General features: G+C 43.0%; 1 protein-coding gene across 1 annotated transcript in view; it reads right to left on the reverse strand.

Annotated features, from left to right (window-relative positions):
* LOC126282376 (myrosinase 1-like) overlaps positions 1-12,696 on the reverse strand; it is a 94,826-nt gene that overhangs the window by 62,208 nt on the left and 19,922 nt on the right. The gene's annotated exons all lie outside the window — the stretch shown is intronic.

A 12,696-nucleotide genomic window follows, 5' to 3' on the forward strand; every position in this document is an offset into this window, starting at 1 on the left:
TGTATGAATTCATGAAAACGGTACACAAATAACAAGTGCGCACTAGGGTTGAGATACTCGAGGCTGGCGTACACACACACATTCGAGACACGATGGTCACAAGAGCTTTTAGTTCAGGAGAGGTGGACTGCACGCCGAGAGGCCGGTCCGTTCAGAGGACGATTCAGCCTATCTACGTCGGACAGCGACCGCCCGTGGAGTGGACAGCATTTGCCCGAGTGAAAGGGAAGAACAATCCCGTGTTTGGCTTAAAAGCAAATTCTGCTACATTGTGTGGGAGCGCCCAGCCTACGCATTCTTTACAAACATAGCATGCAGTTTCAGAGGTTTTCACAGGGAGACAGCAAACGCCAAACGCCGATGCTACAGATTTCCGGATTGGTCGCCTTAAACGAAACGTCATTCTCCCGTTTTAGAAGAGCAATGCTGATTGGCAGACGATATTCCTGACACCTTGAGCTGAAGGAGTAATGGAAGAGACCGAAAGATATACCCCTTCACATCTGGCGTGGAGAGGGGCCGTTCCGTTGTCACTCTTGGAGCGAGAACACGTAACGAGAGCGTGTACATGTGCTCAAAGAGCGAGGAACAAGTCTCTCCTCAGCACTTCACTCGGAGAGCACCTCTGTCGAGAGTGAATCGGAGTGCGACTCTATATTGAGTCCCTGTGATTAAGCGTTGTTCACTGTGTTGGCCGCCACACTTATTGTGTGGTGTGAATGGACAGTTATAGTTAAACTCTTGCGAGCGAATTTTTGAGTTGCATCGTGTTGGACTGGTTATCTGACCAGTGTACCACGCCAATAGTTAGACTAGGGGCGAATGTAAGTCCTTGACTTCATTAAGGCGTAGGGAGAGTTTGATTGGCGAAGGTCAATCCAGAAAGAACGAGAGTTATCTTATTTGTCAGCAGCGAGCGGCGCAGACAGCAGTCATCGGAGCTTATGGTATTGTGCGCTACAGCTCTTGCAAGCCACATATTTCCTCCACAACAATACACTTCACTTCATTTCACACGCGACAGCCTTGACCCTAGCAACATTCTAATGGATAATTATTCAAGTTGATTAGGCGCGGCTCTCAGCCATTCTGCCAAGTCAATAACATTCTTAAACTCTGTATAGAAATTTCATTAGCGAATCATATCCTTAAGAGGTAACTTTACATTCTGAAAAGAACCCGGAAATAATTTGTTCAGTTCATAACTAAAAGTGCCATTGTGATTTCTCAGAATTTTTGCAAAATAAATAATAATTTTCGTTAGTTTCATGTTTTTCTTACAGTAACTAGTACTACTCCAGTACCCAAGTATCCCGCTAGTTACGTAAGAAATGTTGTGAATTTTTGTGTCATTTCCTTACAGCGGACGACTCCAGAAGATATTTATTGCTGAACGTTTTTCAGGCATTTCTCTTTAGAACGTTAGGAGCGTCTGTCTGACTTCTGTAGTAGTGTGGTGGTGGAAATTGCATCTTGCAGGAGCCACAGGGTAAAGGGTACATCTCAGATGAATTCGTTGCTCAGAATGACAGAATAGCACCCATACGCTCACACTGTTTTCCGTCTTTCCTTAGTTACTTTAAAATTCGTAGAGGTATATCCCGTCTATGCAACTAATTTCAGGCAGCCGAGCTGCTTTCAATTATTTGCATAGACGGAATATACCTCTACGAACGAAAATCTTCTTGGTTTATAGGCCGCGTCACTTCGAATAAAATATTCGAACTTTGGACAGCTGCCTCCACCATTGTCATTACGAGTTAAAGTCACCGGCTGCGGAGGCTGGCAAGGTGTTCCGCCTGCATAGGTGCGATCGCAGCGACTGGAACCGTCCGGAGAGGACAAACGTGGGAAGGCGAGTTGGACAGCACGTAGCTCTGGCCCACCGACAGTCCAGTTGCGTCAGGTGGCGCGAGGGACCTGCGCCATGTCAAACTGCCACTCCCACCACCCTACAAGCGTGACCATCCGTCTTTGCTTGCGCTTGGTATCAAAAGCCCATCCCCATGCCCAGATAACTGTGTACCCCTGGTCTCTATTAAAATTGTTGCAGTTCATTCTAACCTCGGCAGTCTTCTTTTTTTACGTAATACCAGTATCACGGAGTATAAGCCTAAAGAGTCTCGTCTTTTTAATTTTTATTCTTTGTCCGTATCCCAGGCAATGCTCAGTTACGACCGACTTCTCAAGCGCCCTTTGTTTAATATGTCGAGAATGCTCGGCACAATACTCTACATCTAGGTCTAGAGGATTACTCAGTAATTCACAATGAAATGCCTGGCAGGAGAATCATCGAATCACCTTCAAGCTATTTCTCCATCGTTCCACTCCCGAACAGGGCAATGGGAAGACAAACACTTAAATCTTTCTGTGCTATCTCTGATACATGTTATCTTATTATGATGGTAATTCCTTCCCATTTAGCTGGTCACCAACAAAATATGTTCACACTCTGAGGATTGAAATTTTATGAGAAAATCGTGTCACAACGAGAAACGTTTTTGTTTTATTGTCCCCCAATGATTGTCCCCCAACACACAGCCGCTGAACTCTCTCCCTCGTTTCGCAATAGTCCAAAACGAACTGACCTTCCTTGAACTTTTTCGATGTCCTCCGTCAATCCTATCTGATACGAATCATACACAGCAGGGCAAGGGCAGGAAAGGGCAGACAATTGTAGTGTAAGTAGTCTCTACAGTAGACCTGTTTCATTTTCATTGCAGTCTTGTGTTTGCTTTTCCAACAACATTTTCTATGTGATCGTTCCAATTTAAGTTATTCGTAACTGTAATCCTAAAGAATTTGAGTTTACAGTCTCTAGATTTGTATGTTTCAGCCAGTAACCGAAATTTAACGGATTCCTTTTAGTACTCATGCGGATAACTTCACACTTCATCATTTGGAGTCAACTGCCACTTTTCGCACCATGCAGTTACCTTAACTAAACCGTTTGCAATGTGTTTTAATCATCTGATGACTTTATAAGACGGGAAATGACAGCATAATCACCAAACAATCTAAGAGAGCTGCTCCGATTGTCTCCAAATTTGTTTATGTACATTAGGAATAACAGAAGGCCTGTAACACTTCCTTGGGGGACACCGGATAGAACTTCGTTTCTACTAGACAATTTTCCGTCGATTACTACGTACTGTGACCTTTCTGACTGGTAATCACGAATACAACGGCACAACTGAGACGATACTACACAGGCACGCAGTGTGAGCATAAGGCGCTTGGGAAGAACATTGTCAAAATCCTTCTGGAAATCTAAGAACATGGAATCAATCTGACATCTCCTGTTGATAGCAATCATTACTTTGTGAGAAAAAAGAGCTATCTGTGTTTCACAAAAACGCTTATTCTCAATCCATGTTGGCTATTTGTCAATAAATCGTTTTCTTCGAGGTAACCCGAAATTGATTAACTTCACAGTCAAGTAGAATATTTTATAAGACATTATATTCACCGTTAAATGTAGAAATTATTTGCATCACAACTGCAATTTCGGCGTTTGGGCCATTTTCAAGAGGTGCTGTAAAAGCTTTTCAGCTCGCTTCCCTTCTGCACGTATATTAATTTTAACACTGATATGTTTTGGAGTCCCATCGTTGGTCTTAAATTGCTTGTTAAACCTTACACACTGAGTTGTCTTCAGCAACTTAAGCTTCATACGAAGGTTAAATTGCTGAAAACAGTACGAAGATTAAATTGCTGAAGACAACAGAAGCCAGTACAAAGATAAAATTTCTGAGAACAGCGGAATGTATAAAGTTTAACAAGCAATGGAAAGCTAACGACGTAACTCCAAAATTTATCACTGTTAAAGTTAAGTCGTCTATAGCAGCGAAGTGAGCTAAAATACTTTTTGTACTTTCACTCGAAAAGCTGTGAACTAAATAATTTCTACTGTCAACGACGAATATGATGTCCTTCACAAAAACGTGGACTCGTAATGTTCCAATGCAGTATTACGTCCCAGAATATTACTACAAATCGACGTTAACAATATGGGTCTGTAAATCAGAGGATTACTCCTATTTCCTTTCTTGGATATTGGTGTGACCTGTGCAACTTTCCAATCTATAGATACAGTTCTTTCGATAAGTTAGCGGTTGTATATGATCGCCGAGTATGGAGCTATTGTATCAGCATACTCTGAAAGGAACCTGACTGGTATCCAATCTGGACCGGCGGTTTTGTTTTAGTAAGGGTTTTAAGCCGCTTCGCTACAACGGGGATATCTACTTGTAAGGTCCTTATGTTGTCAGTTGTTCTTGATTCGAATTCTGGAATTTTACTTTGTGTTTTTTGATGAAGGAATTTCGGAAAACTGTATTTAGTAACTCTGCTTTAGGGGCACGTCATTCGTGACATTACCATTGTTATCGCGCAGTGAAGGTTTTGATTGTGTCTTTCCGCTGAGGTGCTTTACATTCGACCAGATTCTCTCTGGATTTTCTGCCAGAATTCGAGAAAGAGTTTCATTGTGGAAACTATTAAAAACAACCCGCACTGAAGTTAGCGCTAAATTACAAGCTTCTGTAAAACTTCGCCATTCTTGGGAGTTTTGCCTTTTTTGAAATTTGGCATGCTTTTTTTCGTAGCTTCTGCAATAGTGTTCGGACCTGTTTTGTGTACCATGGGGAATCAGTACCATCTCTTACTACTTTATTTGATTGCTGCCGATACTATTCCTTTTACTCAGCAGTCATTCGTTTACACCCTCAGGAAAATAAAGTTAGTCTGAAACGACGTAATGTGGATGTCACTTTTTATGAGGATGCCAGTACTAAACATCCTAGATCTTTTAAGGTATAGTGCAATGCCTTAACGACATTGTACTTCCTGTAATGCAACGACTGTTATGAGATGACAAATGGCAAAGCGGTGAGATCCCTATTATCTCAGGCCATCTCGAAGTCGCTCATGGAGCCATTTGTGGAGCAAGCTCTGAATTCTATGAGATTGCATATGTGTTGCTTCCTACGGTTCGTCAACGACACCTTTCCGATATGGGTTCATGGTGAAAGTGCACTGCAGAAGTTCTTTTGACAACATAAACAAAGGTCAAAGCAATATTAAGTTTAGTACAGAGATGCAGACGAATGGTAAGCTTCCGTTCTTGGATGTTTTACTTGAGCGAAAGGCAGAAGACTGGCTTGGTCATTCCGTATACAGGAAATGTACGCACACTGACTGGTACTAGAATGTCAATAGTTTTCGCTAACCTGTACACAAGAAAGAGCGGACCCGAAAACGTTAATACACAAGAAAAATATTATTTCTGACGACGATCATCTGCAGTCCGAATTTCAGCATTTGAGACATGTTCAGGGAAAATGGTTACAGAAAATGTGGGCTAACGATTAGCGAGAAGGATAGCAGCTACAGAAAACTTAGGTCTACGACATCCTGGCGTGTATGGTGTTCTCTGCGGCTGCAATAGCATTGGCATATGATAAACTATTCGCACCGTTGCTGAGCGTTCTGCAGAGCACTCAGGACGTTAAATGAAGGGAACTTGAGAAGTAGGCCGGGACTTAACATTGACTGAAATTGGAATAATCAGCAACAGTTTTTTGACAGACTCCAGTGCTACACATTCAGTAAGTCATGAGGAGGGGGGGGGGGGGGGGGAGAGTGGAGGGAGGGACGGCTTTGGATATCAAGAAAAACCAAAGACTTACGTTTGAAACTTCTAAGGAGGTGGGGGGGGGGGGGGGGGGGGAATTTGAAATGTGGAGCCAGCCCTCTCGTGTCAACCATCACTCGGTCCCTCGACGAGCCGAAGCCGCTGTGTGTTGCCCAAAACGCCTCCGCGCATGCACCGCTTTGGGCCTCTCTGGAAGGTTCCAGACGATGCTGTCGCACCGTGTACTGATCACTCAAAACACTATTGCCACCAACTTACTATAGATATAAACCCTTATAGGCGATTGCAGCGTCACCTGGCGAGGAAGTCAGACGCGTACAAGGTGAAAGTAGTATCAGTGAATGTGCTGTCCATGTGTAGAATGGGGTAGGCGCGCTATCTATCTGAGTTTGACCGAGGGCAGATTGTGATGGCCCTAAGGCTCGGCACGAGCATTTCGGAAACTGCACTGCTTGTCGGGCGTTCGAGGAGTGCTATGGTGTCTTCAACACGTGGCGAAATCAAGGCGAGACCCACGTCCAGACGTCGTGAAGTTGAGCGTGCACCCCTCTTTACAGATGTCGGATGTCGTAGGCTGGGCAGAGTGGTAAAACAGGACAGGCGGTGAACTGTGGCGGAACTAACATCAGACTTCAACGCTGGGCAGAATACAAATGTGTATGAACACAGTGCATCGACCACTCCTATTGATGGGTCTCCACAGCCGACGACCCATACATGTGACAATATTAACACCACGAAATCGGCAACTACGACTTAAATGCGCACATCGCCACTGGCGCTGGACGTTGGCGCAGTGGCAGAGCGTTGCATGGCCTGATGAATCCCTTTATCTTCTTCTTCATGCCGACAGGAGGGCGCGAATCCGTCGTCATCCAGGGAAAAAGCTCCTTCACACCTGTACTGAGGGACGGAGACAAGCTAGCTGTGGCTCTGTTATGCTCTGGGGAACATTCGCGAGGGCATCCATGGATCAAGTAGAGCTCGTGCAAGGCACATTGGCGCCCAAGGAGTATCATACATTCTCTGCAGATCACATACATCCTTTCATGACGATCATGTTTCCCAGTGGCAGTGGCATTTTTCAACAAGATAATGCTCCGTGTCACGAAGCCAGGAGTGTCCTGGACCGGTTCGAGGAACACAATGGCGAGTTCGAATTGACGTGCTGGCCCAGCAGCTCGCCAGATCGAATACATCGGGGATGTGATTGAACGTGGCGTCAGAGCTCATCGCTCCCCTCTCCGAAATTTACGGGAATTAGGTGACTTGTGTGTGCACATGTGATGCCAACTCCCTTCAGTGACGTATCGTGGCCTCATTGCTTCCATGCCACGAACGGTCGCCGCTGTTAGGTGTGCCAAAGGTGGACATGCTGGCTATTTCGTAGTTGATCATAATGTTCTGGCTATACAGTGTATTCCGTACCATCCACATTAGTCAGTGATTTTCACTTCTGGTACCAATGGCACGACGGCGAAAGCTATCTAAAGCTCGAGTAACGACGCTTCATTTCAAGTTTTTTTTACTGCTCTATTTATTTACTGGTAATGATAAAAGTTATACTGCGTGCTTGTTTCGGCAATTGGCATTATCCATTGTACCTGAGTAGATAGTATATTAGATGTAATATTGTGCCTTACGCCTGTGTAAGACTATGTATACATATGTTTCCCTCGTAGGAAATTCTTGAAAGATCAGGTGTTTTCAACCAAGTGAGGGGGCTTGTAAATTGAGAAGATTTTGATGTAAAAATTTTCTGTGTATGATACCGATTCATAGGCGGTACCATACTCAAAAAACTTTATATCAATTCACTTTGGCCGGGGAAGTCTACGCAATTACATCGGGAGATTTTTATTGAAGAATGATCATATGAAAGATTCCGAGGACACAGTGCATAAGCTCGTTAGGAGTATTTTATCTGGTGTTAGCTCAAGAACATCCTGCACAGATCTTTTCCAAAGTCTTTGTATTCCGCCAAAATTGAGTATCATTAAGCCCAAAAACCAGTCCCTACATGTGAAAACGTGCATTCAACTACATTAGTGACTATATTTAAGGTTTTGCAGGTGATGTGGTGTAGTTTAAAACTAAATTGAAGAACTTTCTTCTGGGCAACTTTCTATTTCAGTAAAGAGTTCCTTATGAGAAACTTAATGGTTTGGATTATTTTGTAATTAACACTAGCATTGTAGTAAAATAATCATTCATGTTATTAAGGCATTTCGTTCTGTTAGCTGATTCTTCCGTCGCATATTGGCGGAACTTCATAGATATAAATCAAAGTCCCAATATTGTGGATGTTCTACGCTATTAATTTATTTCGTCAACCGGTTTTTGGCTTATAAGGTCATGTTCAGACTGTCTATAGATGGGCTCTTAAGCCATCAACCTGTTGTCGAAATAAATTAATACTGTAGAATATTTAACAATATTGTACTTTTCATTTACAATCATTTTGTTCAATTGTGCTTCATTAAAATGTACGTCTTTTACCTCTTTCTACATCCCAGCCCTCTCGACGGGACCTACAAGTAACTATAATGTTGTAAATATAACATAACCTGCTAATGTCAGTTGCTATGGAGCAGTGTATCACCGAAATCTCTCAAAGATATTCGCTACCATGAACAGCTGCATTTCTCAGCAGCAGCTCCAACTTCAGTAAAAAGCCGAGCGGTCTAAGGCGCTGCAGTCATGGACTGTGCGACTGATCCCGGCGGAGGTTCGAGTCCTCCCTCGGGCATGGGTGTGTATGTTTGTACTTACGATAATTTAGGTTAAGTAGTGTGTAAGCTTAGGGACTGATGACCTTCGCAATTAAGTCCATAAGATTTCACACATATTTGAACATTTTTTTCAAGTGAAAAGACCTCTTACGCGGCACTGACAAACAGAAAATACCCAACAACACAATGCACTAAATAAGCAAGCCACCTACGCATCATTACTCCGGACACCGCTTCTTACTTGGTAAGTAAATCATTGAAAATGCTGCCTGTAGTTTACTGCATCTACATTTGGACCTGTACTGTACTCACACTAATGGAGCAGTTCAACAGTTACGTTCTTTTCTATGATTTCGTCACTGCCTTTGGATATTTAAACAAGGAAGTTTCCACATTTTGGCTCGTCATATACAGAGTAAACACAAAATATCCTTCCCATGAAATTAATGAGGACTGTCTAGATCACAAGTAACGTTCATTAAAAAATGACAGATTTCGATTGTCATGTTTTAATAAACGTGCTTGCGATCTAGGCTGTTATGATTAATTACAAAGATTATATTTTGATCGCTGTTTGATGGTTTCAAAAATGATCTTGCCCTTACCTGAGCAAACGGCGAGGTAGGGGTGAGGACAACGGAAGTGCTGGGGGCCCCGTTGTTCACGGCCACTGCACATTAGGGTAAGGGAAGTTTGATAGCATAGCTTACAGCCAACGATTCCAAAAACGATCATATTTATTGATTATCGTATGGGATGCTTGGCCGGAAGAGCCCATTGTGTAGATTCAGCCAGCTAATGCGTGCACAACGTGCAGTTTACCTCTACGAATGTTAGTGTTCTCTCTTCCGTGTATCTATTGAGTGAAGGTGACTAATAGATGTGTGAACAGATGTGTGTATAGTGTTGTGTTACGCTTCTGTTGTATGACGGTAGAAGGTAGATGGGTGATACCATCTGGCGGCACAAAGCATTGCCTCTTTAATAGCACCAATGTGGTCACCAGATTTAACAATTCCATATAACAGATGGATCACCAGTAACGTGGTCACACTCGCTCACTTTACGAAACGCTCTGGAGAGGTTTGGAATTTAATCCAGGATATTAGCACAAAGTCTGGTGATCAGGAACTTTACGCAGCCAACAACAACAGTATTACTAGGTTACTTGGAAATTTGTGGTAAGCTTCTATGGGACCAAACTGATAAGGTCATCGGTCCCTAGACTTACACACTCAATCCAACTGAAACTAACTTATGCCAAGGACGACAGGCACACCCATGCCCGAAGGAGGATTCGAATCTCCGACGGGGGAATCCACGCGAACCGTGATCCTAGGGAATGACAGTGCCTCTACACCTACGTGATTACCCTGCATTTCACAATTAAGTGCCTGTCAGATGCTCCAACGAACCACCTTCAAGCTATTATGCTACCGGTCAACTTTCTAACAACGCCCGGAAAAATGAACACCTCAATCTTTCGATGAAAGCTCTGATTTCTCTCGTTTTATTGTGATGATCATTTCTTCTTATGTAAGTGTATACCAACAAAATATTTTCATACTCTGAGGACAAAGCTGGCGAGTCATGAAAAGGCTCTGCCGCAACGAAAAACTCCTTTGTCTTAATGATTGCCACGCCAATTCTCGTATCATGTCTGTAGCACTCTCTCCACTATTTCGCGATAACAGAAAACTAGCTGCATTTCTTTGAACTTTTTCTGTGTCCTCTATGAGTCCTATCTAATACGGATTCCGCACTGCACAGCAGTACTCCAGAAGATGGCAGACAAGCGTTGTGTAACCAGTCTCTTTAGCAGAACTATTGTATTTTTTAAGTGTTCGGGCAATAAATCACAGTCTTTGGTATGCTTTCCATCACATTATCTATGTAATCGTTACGTTATTTGCAACTGTAATTCCTAGCTATTTAGCTGAACTAACAGGCTTTAGATTTGTGTGTTTTATCGTGTAACCGAAATGTAGAAGATTCCTTTTAGTATTCATGTATAGGACTGCAAACTTTTCATTACTTAAAGTCAATTGCCACTTTTCGCAACATACAGGTATTAATTAATAATTCGACAAATATAGACATTCAAAGTCAATAGTTTCTCTTTAGAATATCGAGAAAGAAAGTCGGAATAACAAAGGACGAATCAAGGCGAAAAGAGTCAGACCATGCACTGTCAGAAGGAAACCCCATAAAACAAAAAAGGCATACACTGATACTGGCAATCTAAAATAATGATCATTTGTCACCCAGAAATAGAGTGTCAGCTCCCCTAACATCGTGTACGTCAAAGCTAAAAATAAAATTCTCTCTTTCTCCTCCTGCTGTGTCTTGCGTAAAGTAGGGAAGCCGTAGAAAGTACTTCTAGCAAAGTTTCCCACCTCGTCCTTTACGAGGTGCATTCAAGTTCTAAGGCCTCCGATTTTGTTTCTAATTAACTACTCACCCGAAATCGATGAAACTGGCGTTACTTCTCGACGTAATCGCCCTGCAGACATACATATTTTTCACAACGCTGACACCATGATTCCAGGGCAGCGGCGAAGGCTGCTTCAGGAGTCTGTTTCGACCACTGGAAAATCGCTGAGGCAATAGCAGCACGGCTGGTGAATGTGCGGCCACGGAGAGTGTCTTTCATTGTTGGAAAAAGCCAAAAGTCACTAGGAGCCAGGTCAGGTGAGTAGGGAGCATGAGGAATCACTTCAAAGTTGTTATCACGAAGAAACTGTTGCGTAACGTTAGCTCGGTGTGTGGGTGCGTTGTCTTGGTGAAACAGCACACACGCAGCCCCTCCTGGACGTTTTTGTTGCAGTGCAGGAAGGAATTTGTTCTTCGAAACATTTTCGTAGGATGCACCTGTTACCGTAGTGCCCTTTGGAACGCAATGGGTAGGGATTACGCCCTCGCTGTCCCAGAACATGGACACCATCATTTTTTCAGCACTGGCGGTTACCCGAAATTTTTTTGGTGGCGGTGAATCTGTGTGCTTCCATTGAGCTGCCTGGCGCTTTGTTTCTGGATTGAAAAATGGCATCCACGTCTCATCCATTGTCACAACCGACGAAAAGAAAGTCCCATTCATGCTGTCGTTGCGTGTCAACATTGCTTGGCAACATGCCACACGGGCAGCCATATGGTCGTCCGTCAGCATTCGTGGCACCCATCTGGATGACACTTTTCGCATTTTCAGGTCGTCATGCAGGATTGTGTTCACAGAACCCACAGAAATGCCAACTCTGGAGGCGATCTGTTTTAAACATGGTTTCGATAGTGGTAACAGGTCAGCCTTGCGTGAAGCATCTGTGACAATCTAAGAAGTTTCGTTGAGTCAACAATGAAGGACATGAAGCCGAAAGTAAAAGTGAACAACAAACTGACTGAGAGCTCTAACTTTACAGGTGGAGTGAAACAGTGAAATGGTTTCGCTGCAATCCTGTTCAGTTTAGCACTGCATAGTAGACACAAAAAATAGGCAAGACAGGAACGATAAAGACGAAACTGCAATTGTGGCATGAGAAGTAAACACCCTTAAAGAAATTTATGAAATAATGGAAGCACAAGGAGCAACATTGCACTTTTGGTAAACAGAAACATCACCAAATACATGTGAACGTCCAATTCTAACGTAAGAAGAATACTAAATAACCTGAAGGCCTCAAATGCTTTTTAAGCTGTCAGCTGCTTCCATTATTTAGCTGTCCTCTTAACCAGTTATGATAATATGAAGCTATGTGTTAGAGAAAGAATACAAGTAGAAAGCTGGGGCTATTACGCAAACTTAGAGGTATTCAAGAATTCTATAATTACAAGAACTACCAAGTTAAATATGTACTATTCATTTGTGCGATCAGTTATTACATATGAGTGAGAAATGTGGACGATGACAGAAGCAGATATGAACAGCCTACAGCCACTTAAAGGAAAATCCTGAGAAAAATATATGGGTTCGAGAGAGGGGCACAGGGTTGGAGAGTAAGGTACACCTACCATGTACAAAATCTTGTAAATGGGAAATATATACTGAAATTTATTAAATCTGGAAGAATACGCTGGTTAGAACAAATGGAAAGGATGAGAGATGACTGGATTCCCAACGAATGATGAAAGGCAGATTGTGTTCCACCAGAAGGAAGGGCCAACCAAGATATAGACGGCTGGAAAGTGTGTTAGCTGACCTTATCAAGATGGAGATCCGAGGATGGAAGAGAAACGCTAAGAACACAGTTGTATGGAGGAACAGTGTTGAGGGAGGCAAGATCTATCAAGAGGTGTAGTGCCAAAAGAGAAAAGGAG

Source organism: Schistocerca gregaria, chromosome 7, assembly GCF_023897955.1.
Source record: "Schistocerca gregaria isolate iqSchGreg1 chromosome 7, iqSchGreg1.2, whole genome shotgun sequence".
In the NCBI taxonomy this organism is placed as follows: Eukaryota; Metazoa; Arthropoda; class Insecta; order Orthoptera; family Acrididae; genus Schistocerca; species Schistocerca gregaria.